At 43.1% G+C, this 12,478-nt stretch overlaps 1 protein-coding gene across 1 annotated transcript in view; it reads left to right on the top strand.

The window, feature by feature from the left end:
* The first annotated feature begins 657 nt into the window (after positions 1-657).
* Positions 658-12,478, top strand: part of LOC111979751 (tenascin-R-like) — a 178,943-nt gene continuing 167,122 nt past the window's right edge. Inside the window, 1 exon segment of the mRNA XM_070449031.1 lies at positions 658-970. The gene's annotated coding sequence lies outside the window, so the exon portion shown is untranslated.

The following is a 12,478-nucleotide window of genomic DNA, read 5'->3' as shown; positions in this document are numbered from 1 at the left end:
TCCTCTTCCAATTATAATGTAGGGAGGTCAGAATAATGAATAACTATCTACCAAATCTATTATTTTTTTAAATGTTGGTTACTTCTTTCCATTATAATACACCTGATGATAGGACAATACGTGTTTTTTTTTTTWAAGTAGACTAACTTACTGTGAGATAAATCCTAACCTTTCAAAAAGTGTGGCTATCTATGATCCCCTGCCACCAACTGGATTATACTAGATGGTAAGTGGAGTTTTCCTTTAAACCTCGTCATATTCAGATACTATCAGAATTGTGTAAAACCAGTCAGGTAGAAGCATCAATGAGTGCTTGTTCACCTTCATGTGTGTATAGTTATTTGGTTATGATTGCCTGCTGAAACATTAATTCACATCTCTGTTACATACAGTATATTTTCTTGAAGGTAGGTGTCCTGCTGCCTGCTGACCGCCCAGGTTGCACCTTGTTCTTCAGAGGCATCATGCATTTACCCAGGCACCCTCCTCCCTCCTGCCTCCCCTCCCCTTCTCGATGTGTACTGAGCTGGGACAATCACAGTGAGATTGCTACAAGTAGTGTCTGGAACGCCCACTAGGGGCTGCACTAGTAGAGGAACAGCACAGAGAGATCAATACAGCACACCAAGAGAGAGAGAGAGAGCGAGAGAGTGAGAGAGAGCGAGAGGCAGAGAGCGAGTCAGAGAGCGAGAGGCAGCGAGCGAGTCAGAGAGCGAGTGGAGGAGAGAGAGAGCAAAAGCGAGAAGCACACATTGCTTCCCCACTGCAGCTGTGAGAAGCAGGGAGAGGAGAGCTCTCATCTGATCAGCAGTAGTAACAATACAGGGCTAAATACATACTTGGCCTAAAGATCAATACAGTCAGCAAAAGATGCTAGGAGAGTGAGAGAGAAGCCTCTTGGAGATCAGTGTACAGCGAGAGAAAGGTACCGGCACCAGAGGGAAGAGAGAGATAAACCGAGGGAAATTGGGTAAGTTAGACTGCATGTTTTTWWWAAATGTTTTTTTTTTCAGGTATAGCTTTGTTCCTGGCGGGGGTTTGGTTGATGGGGGCAAGATAACAAATATATCAATCAAACATTATCCTGCTGAGCAGAGGGGCCACAACAATATCCAGCTAATGACTCCTCAGCAGGGACTAAACAGCAGACAACATCAGGAAACTAAACCCCTCTAATGTTGTTAGAAACAGTTTCATCAAGCGCTAGAGCAATTTCATGTTACATTAATTGATACTGATACAATTTCACAGGACAATGAGTACTCCAAAAGTAATGCAAAAGTACTGCAGACTTTAATGGCAAGCACATTCCATATCACAACAAAATCAGTACACTTCAAAAAACTTTTTTTTTTAAATGTACACCTAGTATATGGTTCCGTATCTAGTTACTCTGTATTTTACTGGAAAAATTTAATAAAAACTCAGAAATCATCATCTTTATCATTACTTAACCTTTTTTAACAATAAATGACATGTTCAATTGATCACATAATGTAGCATGCATGTTATAGATGTATAGCTTTATTCCGTGTGCCGAGTATACAATAAGAAACAAACCCATAACTGACTTGTTTTGGAGGAACACTGAGCACAGTATCAGTGTCCCTAATTTTCCCCACATATTCAAGTGTCTCAACTAGCAACCACCAGGTCACTGAGTCTTGATCACATTGTTGTGTGAAACTAAACCAATGCTATCATTGTATTTTAGTTTTATTTCCCCAAATCAAATCTAAGCCAAGTATTATTGCTGTTGACTAAGAAAATTACTGTGTAAACATCCAATKATTTGTTTAATGCTGTGTCAGATAAGGATGATATAGTGTGGTTTATATCTCCAGAAATAATATATTTATCTCATGGTATTCTTTTTTGGGAAACATTTAGCTATATWTCTGCTGTTCCTCTAGACAGCATCACCAAGTGAAGGTTATTGTCATATATCTCATGTGTCTAATTGGTCAAAGTCAGCTGAGCATATTGTCCATGGACCAGAGAGTCGGAGGTTTGCTGTTAGATATTAGCATGATATTAACATCTGGTGAGGGGTGTCCTAGGGCATACCCTTTTGGATGATTTACAATCTGTACAGAAATCTCACACCATTGCAAAATAACTCTGTTGGTCCATTCTGTGTTGTGACTTTGAGATATAATTGGGTTAATTTTAGGCACCACCTTTGAGTTGTGTCTGATGTGGATGTATGCTGAAAGAGTCTGAAGGTATAGAGTAGTGTTCTTCTGTTCTGAGATATCGTTTGGTTAATTTTAGGCACCACCTTCATGCTGTGTGCGGTGTGGATATAGGCTGGCTGTGAGTCTGGAGGTAGAAAGGAATCAGTCTTAGGATTCCTACCTCCCATCCTCTCAATTCCCTTCTCCCCTGTGACCCTGTGTCATTAGCATGAGCCATGCTTTCAAAGGTTCCCTAAGTCTGAAAATGTAGATAACATTCTCTCTATTTCATCTACTAAGTAGATCCATCCATCCATAAAGTGTGACTTCGGTTAGAAGCTAGCTTGCTAACCATACAGTGATCAATGAATGTGTGTAAAATGGCTGAAAATCACAAGGCATAATATGTCTGTGCTATATGTTAAGAGAATTGATAGAAAAATATCGTAACCTATTCCTTGTGGACTTTTGTTCATTAATGACGCTTAGAAATAGACTCATTCATTAGGTTAGGTTAAAAATATTGACATCATTAAGTGGTGCTCTTTCTCTTTTTTGCCTCAGCTTGTTTCATTACTCTAGAGCTCAGGACGGTTTCTTTTTGTTCTCTATGTGAATAATTAATATTTACCAGTGTGCCAATGGGTAGCCAAACAACAAGATGATGTTAGTCTATGTGGTCATTAATCATTTACATAATATTTAAATCCTGGGGATTTAGTTCCCTGTTGCGCCCAGCGGTGATTTTGTTAGAGAAGTTTCCCCATTACTCCTCATTATTCTGCATTCAAATGGAGGTATTTCATTCATTTGCATCATCAATCAAATAATGTATTCAGACAAACAGAGCTGCCAAAACACTGCTCAGGTGTACATAATACCAATAGCCAGATCCACCTAAATTTGTACCATTGTGTTTCTCTCGGGCCAATGTAATAAAGAAACTGACAGTGTGATGAACAGCTTCTTGCAAAAAAATTGCAACTGAGGACCTCTGAATAGTCTCTGGTTTCCTCCATCATGCTATGCCAGTTCAAGCTTATTTTAGGACAATATTATTACACTTACAATCAAAGGTCATTAGCTAATGACAGTGGATGCATGCAATGCACAGTGATGATACAGTATAGAGATGGTGCTATGTGGTTGCTCTGGATTATTCTACCAGTCTTCCATACATCCCTTTGGGGTCACCATGGTCCGTTCTGTCATATTCTCAATCTGTTTGATGAATGTTCTGTAGACCCTGCACTGATTTGTCTGCACCACACACGGAAAAAGCCACACAAGCATTTCCATTTCCCCAAATCAGAGTATAGAAAACAGAAGAAAATGAAACACACAAACTCATGCTCATGCAAATCTTCCTACCTACGCAACCCTCTGTTTCCCTGGCGAGAGATAGAGTAAGAGCCCATTTGAAATGTACAATGTTACTTATTATCATGCACCCGTGGTAGCATGGCTTTTTTCTCATCACCAGTGGGGGAGTTAAAGTGCATTGGCTTGCAGTGGTGCCAGGCTTCTATTCTGGCCTGTGGAGAAAAGCTCTGGAGACAATCCTCTGGCACAACAAAGCACTAGTGTTGAACTTAGACCACGCCTGTCTTCATTAATGTTTATGATGAATATATTAATTATGAAMATCTTATTACACTGTTTCTGTTTGGCTGCCCAAGGCAGGCTGCATACAGTAGTAGCATTCTCTGTATGTCCTCTATTCGAAAGTCTGCATGCTCATTGAGCACCGAAATGATACCAGACTGGGATAAATGTTAAGTGACAGTGGGCGAGCAACAAGTCAGCAGTTAGGTGGTCAGGAGTCTTATCCGGCAAGATAGATTCCGACTACCTACAGTTTGCTTTGAATTGCAGTGCTGGGCAGAGAAAATCAGCAATCGATGGAGGGCTAAAAATTCCCAGTTATATACTGCTCAGTGACAAAGAACGTTTGTCTTATCAGCTCTGTTTGATCATGCCTGAGCTAACCAGGCGATTGATTGTGCCATAAACCTGAAGGAAATGGGGAGGGAAAAAAAGCATAAATCAAATATGATTTCCAATAGCTGGACAGGAGCTTTGGATTAGCTTTAATTCTCCTCGGATTCACAACAGTATATTACTGCTTGTGTAGACAGAAAACCCAGAGAACACTTAAACTGAACCGCAATAAAAAGTTAGGAAGGATGAGGATGAATGAAGACCATCCATCTTTCAGCTAATAATCATTTGAAACATAGGCCCTCTTTAATTATTTTTGCTATTTCGTTAGGACACTTCTAAGACCAGATCACTAAAAGTATAGTATGTGGACTTATTCTCTTTATATTTGTAAAGGTGTTTTGTTTTATTTGATCTTCACAACAGTCATGGGATTTGTTCATCATCCCCAGTTTGGTATAATTTCTGCTTCTCTGATCCAGGTGTAGCAGCATACTATAGGGTGCTTCAAATAAATCATTTTGTAAGGAATATACAGTACAGTATCTCTTTAACAAGCATTTGCCTTACGGGTCTCTGGGGTTATTTTTATCCACATTTTTCTCCTCCCAACGTTAGGGAACGAGGAGGGCCATGCTAATGACTTCTTATTAGTGGGATGAGAGCACTGGCGTAACACAGTTTCTCTGGTCAGAGTTCACCCCCCCCCCACCTTCCCTAAAATCAAAATTAATTGAATGCGTCAGCCAGCCAGCCACTCACAAAGTATAGACTTCCGATCGCTGTCCAAATTGCGACATGACTATGCATCTGCCTATCGAATCGATGATGGACTTTCTGTGGTGCCAGGGCATGTAGCCTATAGCTTTGCTTTAGCTAATAGATCAATGTTTATTGGTAGGCATATTTGGTCGTGATTTTCTCATGTTAAGCCTAACATTTCACAAAGCTATACAGTGCATTCGAAAAGTATTCAGACCTCTTAAATTAAAAAATATATAATAATAAATCTTTGTAGCTTTATTCTAAAATGTATTAAATAAAAATGATCCCTCATCAATCTACACGTAATACCCCATAATGACAAAGCAAAAATAGGTTTTTACAAAATGTTGCACATTTATTACAAATAAAAAACAGAAATTCCTTATTTACATAAGTATTCAGACCCTTTGCCATGAGACTTGAAATCAGGTGCATCCTATTTCCATTGATCATCCTTGAGATGTTTCTACAACTTGATTCGAGTCCACCTGTGGTAAATTCAATTGATTGGACATGATTTGGAAAGGCTCACACCTGTTTATATCAGGTCTCACAGTTGACAGTGCATGTCAGAGCAAAAACCAAGCCATGAGGTCAAAAGAATCGTCCTTAGAGTTCTGAGACAGGATTGTGTCGGGGCACAAATCTGGGGAAGGGTACCAAAACATTTCTGCAGCATTGAAGGTCCCCAAGGACACAGTGACCTCCATTCTTAAATGGAACAAGTTTGGAACCACCAAGACTCTTCCTAGAACTGACCACATGGCCAAACTGAGCAATCGGGGTAGAAGGGCCTTGGCCATGGAGGTGACCAAGAACCCGATGGTCAATCTGACAGAGCTCCAGAGTACCTCGGTAGAGATGGGAGAACCTTCCAGAAGGACAACCATCTCTGCAGCACTCCACCAATCAGGCCTTTATGGTAGAGTGGCCAGACGGAAGCCACTCCTCAGTAAAAGGAGTTTTCCAAAAGGAACCTAAAGGACTCTCAGACCATGAGAAACAAGATTCTGTGGTCTGATGAAACCAAGATTGAACTCTTAGGCCTGAATGCCAAGCGTCACGTCTGGAGGAAACCAGGCACCACTCATCACCTGGCCAATACCATCCCAACAATGAAGCATGGTGGTGGCAGCATCATGCTGTGTGGATGTTTTTCAGCGGCAGGGACTGGGAGACTAGTCAGGATCGAGGGGAAAAATGAACGGAGCAAAGTACAGAGAGATCCTTGATGAAAACCTTCTCCAGAGCACTCAGGACCTCAGACTGGGGCAAKGGTTCACCTTCCAACAGGACAATGACCCTAAGCACACAGCCAAGACAACGCAGGAGTGGCTTTGGAACAAGTCTCTAAATGTCCTTGAGTGGCCCAGCCAGAGCCCGGACATGAACCCGATTGAACATCTCTGGAGAGACCTGAAGATAGCTGTGCAGCAGCGCTCCCCATCCAACCAGACAGAGCTTGAGAGGTGCTGCAGAGAAGAATGGGAGAAACTCCCCAAATATAGGTGTGCCAATCTTGTAGTGGCATACCCAAGAAGATTCGAGGCAGTAATGGCTGCGAAAGGTGCTTCAACAAAGTACTAATGGTCTGAATACTTACAGTTCAAGTCGGAAGGTTACATACACTTAGGTTAGAGTCATTAAAACTCATTTTTTAACCACTCCACAAATTTCTTGTTAACAAACTATAGTTTTGGCAAGTCAGTTAGGACATCTACTTTGTACATGACACAAGTCATTTTCCAACAATTGTTTACAGACTGATTATTTAGCTTAGAATTCACTGTATCACAATTCCAGTGGGTCAGAAGTTTACATAAACTAAGTTGACTGTGCCTTTAAACAGCTTGGAAAATTCCAGAAATTATGTCATGGCTTTAGAAGCTTCTGTTAGGCTAATTGACATCATTTGAGTCAATTGGAGGTGTACCTGTGGATGTATTTCAAGGCCTACCTTCAAACTCAGTGCCTCTTTGCTTGACATCATAGGAAAATCAAAAGAAATCAGCCAAGACCTCAGAAAAAAAATTGTAGTCCTCCACAAGTCTGGTTCATCCTAGGGAGCAATTTCCAAACGCCTGAAGGTACCACGTTCATTTGTACAAACAATAGTATGCATGTATAAACACCATGGAACCACGCAGCCGTCATACCGCTCAGGAAGGAGACGCATTCTGTCTCCTAGAGATGAACGTACTTTGGTGCGAAAAGTACAAATCAATCCCAGTACAACAGCAAAGGACCTTGTGAAGATGATGATCATCTGTTTCCATCTGCCAATTTATTGGCTGTCCAGTATCAGGACGACCTGTCCCAGAGCTTCCTATACAGTTAATATTTTTCCTTAACGTGTTGAGGGCAGCAATTAAGGGGAATGTGAGAGGCTTAGTTAAAGATGTTGCAGAACTTCGGTATATGAAACACCACTCCCTTCTGCCTGGTTTCCCTGATGTTGCCACAGCAATCAAGCTGTTTTTAACCCTAACCCTGACCCATTAACTGTCACTTTTTCAGAGAGATCATTTTCTAAATAAATCTCATAAAGAACAACCTAAGAAGTATTAGGCTCTCGTTCTGATATGCGCTTTTGAACACCTGAGTAAGGTAAACTCATTGCACTGGTGGTGTCTTAGTCTTTACCACAGCATTTGTTTACCAATATCCCCCTACTTTCAATGATTTCATTTTCAAGGCCTGAAGCACTTCGACCAGTCACATTCTTGAAGCCCAAGAAACAGGTACTTAGCTTCCTAGTAGATTTGGAAATTAAAAAGGGTTATGAATGACTTTTTGGAGGGTTACTGTCAAAATGATTTATTAAATGAAGAAAAAATATACCGATGTCAAACAGGCGCATGGGCCCCAAGAGCTTGTCTGTGGCCGGTACAATTTCTTTCCACAGCATCCATGCATCCATTATGCTGGTCTATTCTGTGTATAGCTTCTGCCAAGGGTTTCCAACTCTTACGCTTCTCTGAATCAAACCCATCTTTAAAAACTTCTTAGGGATAGCCTCCTTTTTTTTCAATATTATCCTAAAATGACAAACCCAAATCTAACTGCCTGTAGCTCAGGCCCTGAAGCAAGGATATGCATTTTCTTGGTACCATTTGAAAGGAAACACTTTGAAGTTTGTGGAAATGTGAATTGAATGTAGGAGAATATAATACAATACATCTGGTAGGAGAAAATACAAAGAAAAAAACAACTTTTTCTCCTACCACCATCTTTGAAATGCAACAGATAGGTCCCACATCTAGCCATCACTCTGTTTGTAATTCCGATGATGTCCACAAGATGGCAGCAGTGTATGTGCAAKGTTTCAGACYGATAACTTGAAGTATGAGCAAACTACATGACATTTAGTGTGAAGTCACCCAGGTACATTTGGGCAAATCGTGAAGGAGACATTTACATTCACATTACATTTGTATGCAAGAATATCGTCAAATCTGTATACTTGGACTTTGATTTAGCTTTTCCAGTATTAGTAGCCATATTATAAGTTGAACTGTTTGCTGTAGACCTTTGGTCAATGCAGCGACTACGGGGAGGAGGCAAGCTTAAAGTTCATGCTTGGAGCCCCACAGCATGCTATGAAGTATTTGCTTAGATGCAAGAGACACCTTAGCCAAAGGGTAAATATGTTTGGGGTGTTTAGTGTCTTTCTCTTCATATCTGTATTGCAGTTTCAGATGCTGCTTCCTAATAGTGTGTAGATAAAACACCTTCATCAAGTATTCACACCCCTTAACTTTTTCCACATTTTGTTTTGCTACAACCTGAATGTAAAATGTCTTAAATTTAGATTTTTTGTGTCGCTGCCCTACACACAATACCCTATAATATCAAAGTGGAATTATGTTTTTCMAAGTTTTTACAAATGAATACAAAATGAAAYCTGAAAGTGTTTTGAGTCAATAAGTATTCAACCCCTTTGTTATGGCAAGCCTAAATACGCTCAGGAGTAAACATTTGCTTAACAAGTCAAATAATAAGTTGCAATAATAGTGTTGACTACCTCATGAAATGACTACCTCATCTCTGTACCCCACACATACAAGTGAAGTTACAAGTGAACTTATTAATTACTCTTTGGATGGTGGTATCAATAAACCCAGTCACTACAAAGATACAGGCGTCCTTTCTAACTCAGTCGGAGAGGAACAAAACCATTCAGGGATTTCCACCAGACACCAGGAGATTAATTTACCTTTCAGCAGGACAATAACCTAAAACACAAGGCCAAATCTACACTGGTTGCTTGCTTCCTAAGAAGACAATGGCTGAGTGGCAGAGTGTTGACTTTAATCTACTTCAAAATCTATGGCAAGACCTGAAAATGGTTGTCTATAAATGACAACCAATTTGACAAAGATTGACACATTATTTTAAGAATAATAGGCAAATGTTGCACAATACAGGTGTGGAAAGCTCTTAGAGACTTACCCAGAAAGACTCACAGCTGTAATCGCTGCCAAAGGTGCTTCTGCAAAGTATTGACTCAGGGTGTGAATACTTACAGTACCAGTCAAAAGTTTGGACACACCTACTCATTCAAGGGTTTTTCTTTATTTCTACTATGGTAGAATAATAGTGAAGACATCAAAACTATGAAATAACACACATGGAATCGTGTTGAGGGGGGATATTTAATCTGAAAACTAACTGTTATTGGCAGAAAGGTCTGGAACTCTTTGTTATTGGTCTATATTATCTTATACCGCCTGGTGATGTCACCGTCAAGCCACAAGTGCAATATGTCAAATCACAGTATCAAATATGAAATAGTATCAACACAGCATCAAATAGTATCAAATATTATCAAATACTTCAACATGCTTTCTTACATAAGGCAACAGGGTGACAACCAGAAACAAGTACATGCCCCAACAACCTGTTTGTCTATTTGTTGTTTGAACTCCTCTAGGGACACCAGGTCCTGTGGCTTTAGGTTGACTTGGAGGGAATTCCAACACCAGGGGGCTGAGTAATGAAAATACTTTTTTCCATGCTCTGTTCTAATGTTCAGGACTGTTAGCATACTCAGATTTGTGTTTCAAGTTTCCAGTCAATAATTAAATATTTCAGTGTGTCCTAGGCCATATAGTTTTACATATTTGAGCCAATCGTTATAATAATTACTTGAGTAGATATCACGACTTCAGCCGAAGTTGGTCCCTCTCCTTGTTCGGGTGGCGTTCTGCGGTCGAAGTCGCCGACGTTCTAGCCATCTGATCCATCTAGCCAGCTGATCCTCTTTTCATTTTCCTTTGGTTTTGTCTTGTCTTGTATCACACCTGATTCCAATCCCATTCATTATTTGTTGTGTATTGTGTTGTGTTTGTAAGCTATGTCCAAGATATGTTTTGTACCCACTTGTATTATTTTGTATATTTTGGTTTTCCAAGGTTTTGAGCACTTATTAAACTGCTCCGTTTTATACCAAGTTCGATCTCCTGCCACCAGCACGCACCCTTACAGAATCACCGACCAAGTATAGAGTCAGCAGGAGCAGGTACCCCGGTTATAGGGGTGGAGGAGCGCGTCCTGGAGCACGCAGCAATGCTTCACCATCTTGGCACCGCCGTGGACCGCGTTGTCCGGACTATGGACCGCTGGGAGAGACATGGAGTTCTTCCAGCGCCTCCACCAGTACAACCGGGTTCTTTTCTGAGCGCCCCTTTTCTACCTGGTTCCAGTGGGATTCGTCTCTCCCTGCCCCAAGAGTTCGACGGAGAGGCTGCGAACTGCCAGGGGTTCCTGCTTCAACTGGAGCTATACCTGGCCACTGTCCACCCGGCTCCATCGGGCCGTGAGAGGGTGTCCGCCCTCGTCTCATGCCTCACCGGGAAAGCCCTGGAGTGGGCCAATGCCGTGTGGAGAGAGGGAGATGCGGCGTTGGACCAGTTTGAGGAGTTCACCCGCCCGAGGGTAGAGCGGAGGGTGAGCGCATCTTCCATCTGAGGCAGGAGACAAGTAGCACCCATGAGTTTGCTCTGGAGTTTAGGACCCTGGCTGCCGGCGCGGGATGGAGCGACAGGGCCCTGATCGACCATTACCGCTGCAGTCTGCACGAGGACGTCCGTCAGCAGTTGGCCTGCAGAGACACCACCCTCACGTTCGATCATCTGGTGGACTTGTCCATCTGACTGGACAACCTGCTGGCTACCCGCGGACGTTATGATCGGGGTACGGTGGTTCCATCCTCCCGCATCCCCTCTCCGATACCCATGGAGCTGGGAGGGGCGGTGTGCAGGGAGACCGGAGGGGTTTCCCGCTCATGCACCATCTGTGGCCGCAGAGGTCACACTGCCGGTCTGTCTCGGGTTGGTTCCTCTGGGGATCGAGGCAGCAGGCAGGGCGCTCTGGTGTCACCCCAGGTTATCCGGCACCATTCTCACCAAGAGCCCTCTGTTGCACAAATGTTTGTGTTTGTCATTTTCCCTAAGTTTTTCCAGTATTCCCAGCATAAGGCGCTCGTCGATTCAGGCGCGGCTGGGAATTTTATTGAGAGAGCTTTGGCCCATAGCTTAGGGATCCCCATCGTTCCCGTGGATGTGCCTTTCCCCGTTCACGCCTTAGATAGTCGACCATTAGGGTCAGGGTTGATTAGGGAGATCACCGCTCAATTTGGCTTGGTGACGCAGGGGGGTCATACGGAGAGAATTAGTCTCTTCCTTATTGACTCTCCTGCATTTCCCGTGGTGCTGGGCCTACCCTGGTTAGCTTGGCATAACCCCACTGTTTCTTGGTCACAGAGGGCTCTCACGGGGTGGTCGCGAGAGTGCTCAGGTAGGTGTTTAGGGGTTTCCGTTGGTGCTACTACGGTGGAGAATCCAGACCAGGTCTCCACCGTGCGCATTCRCCCTGAATATGCCGATTTGGCTCTCGCCTTCTCCAAAATGATACACGGGGCGCGCTTCTTCACCAAATTAGATCTCAGGAGCGCTTACAACCTGGTGCGTATCCGAGAGGGAGACGAGTGGAAGACGGCTTTCAGTACCACCTCTGGGCACTATGAATACCTCGTCATGCCGTACGGGTTGATGAATGCGCCATCAGTCTTCCAAGCCTTTGTAGACAAGATTTTCAGGGACCTGCACGGGCAGGGTGTAGTGGTGTATATTGATGACATTTTGATATACTCCGCTACACGCGCCGAGCATGTGTCCCTGGTGCGCAGAGTGCTTGGTCGCCTGTTGGAGCATGACCTGTACGTCAAGGCTGAGAAATGCCTGTTCTTCCAAGAGTCTGTCTCCTTCCTAGGGTATCGCATTTCCACCTCCGGGGTGGAGATGGAGAGTGACCGCATTGCAGCTGTGCGTAATTGGCCGACTCCCACCACGGTAAAGGTAGTGCAGCAGTTCTTAGGGTTTGCCAACTACTACCGGAGGTTTATCCGGGGTTTTGGTCAGGTAGCGGCTCCCATTACCTCACTGCTGAAGGGGGGCCCGGTGCGCTTGCAGTGGACAGCTGATGCGGACAGGAATTTTAGTCACCTGAGGGCTCTGTTTACCTCGGCTCCCGTGCTGGCCCATCCGGATCCCTCTTTGGCATTCATAGTGGAGGTGGACGCATCCGAGGCTGGG

The sequence above is a fragment of the Salvelinus sp. IW2-2015 genome, linkage group LG19, assembly GCF_002910315.2.
Source record: "Salvelinus sp. IW2-2015 linkage group LG19, ASM291031v2, whole genome shotgun sequence".
Classification (NCBI taxonomy): domain Eukaryota; kingdom Metazoa; phylum Chordata; class Actinopteri; order Salmoniformes; family Salmonidae; genus Salvelinus; species Salvelinus sp. IW2-2015.
Note: the sequence above shows the minus strand (reverse complement) of the source record. Positions and strands in the feature narration are given on the sequence as shown.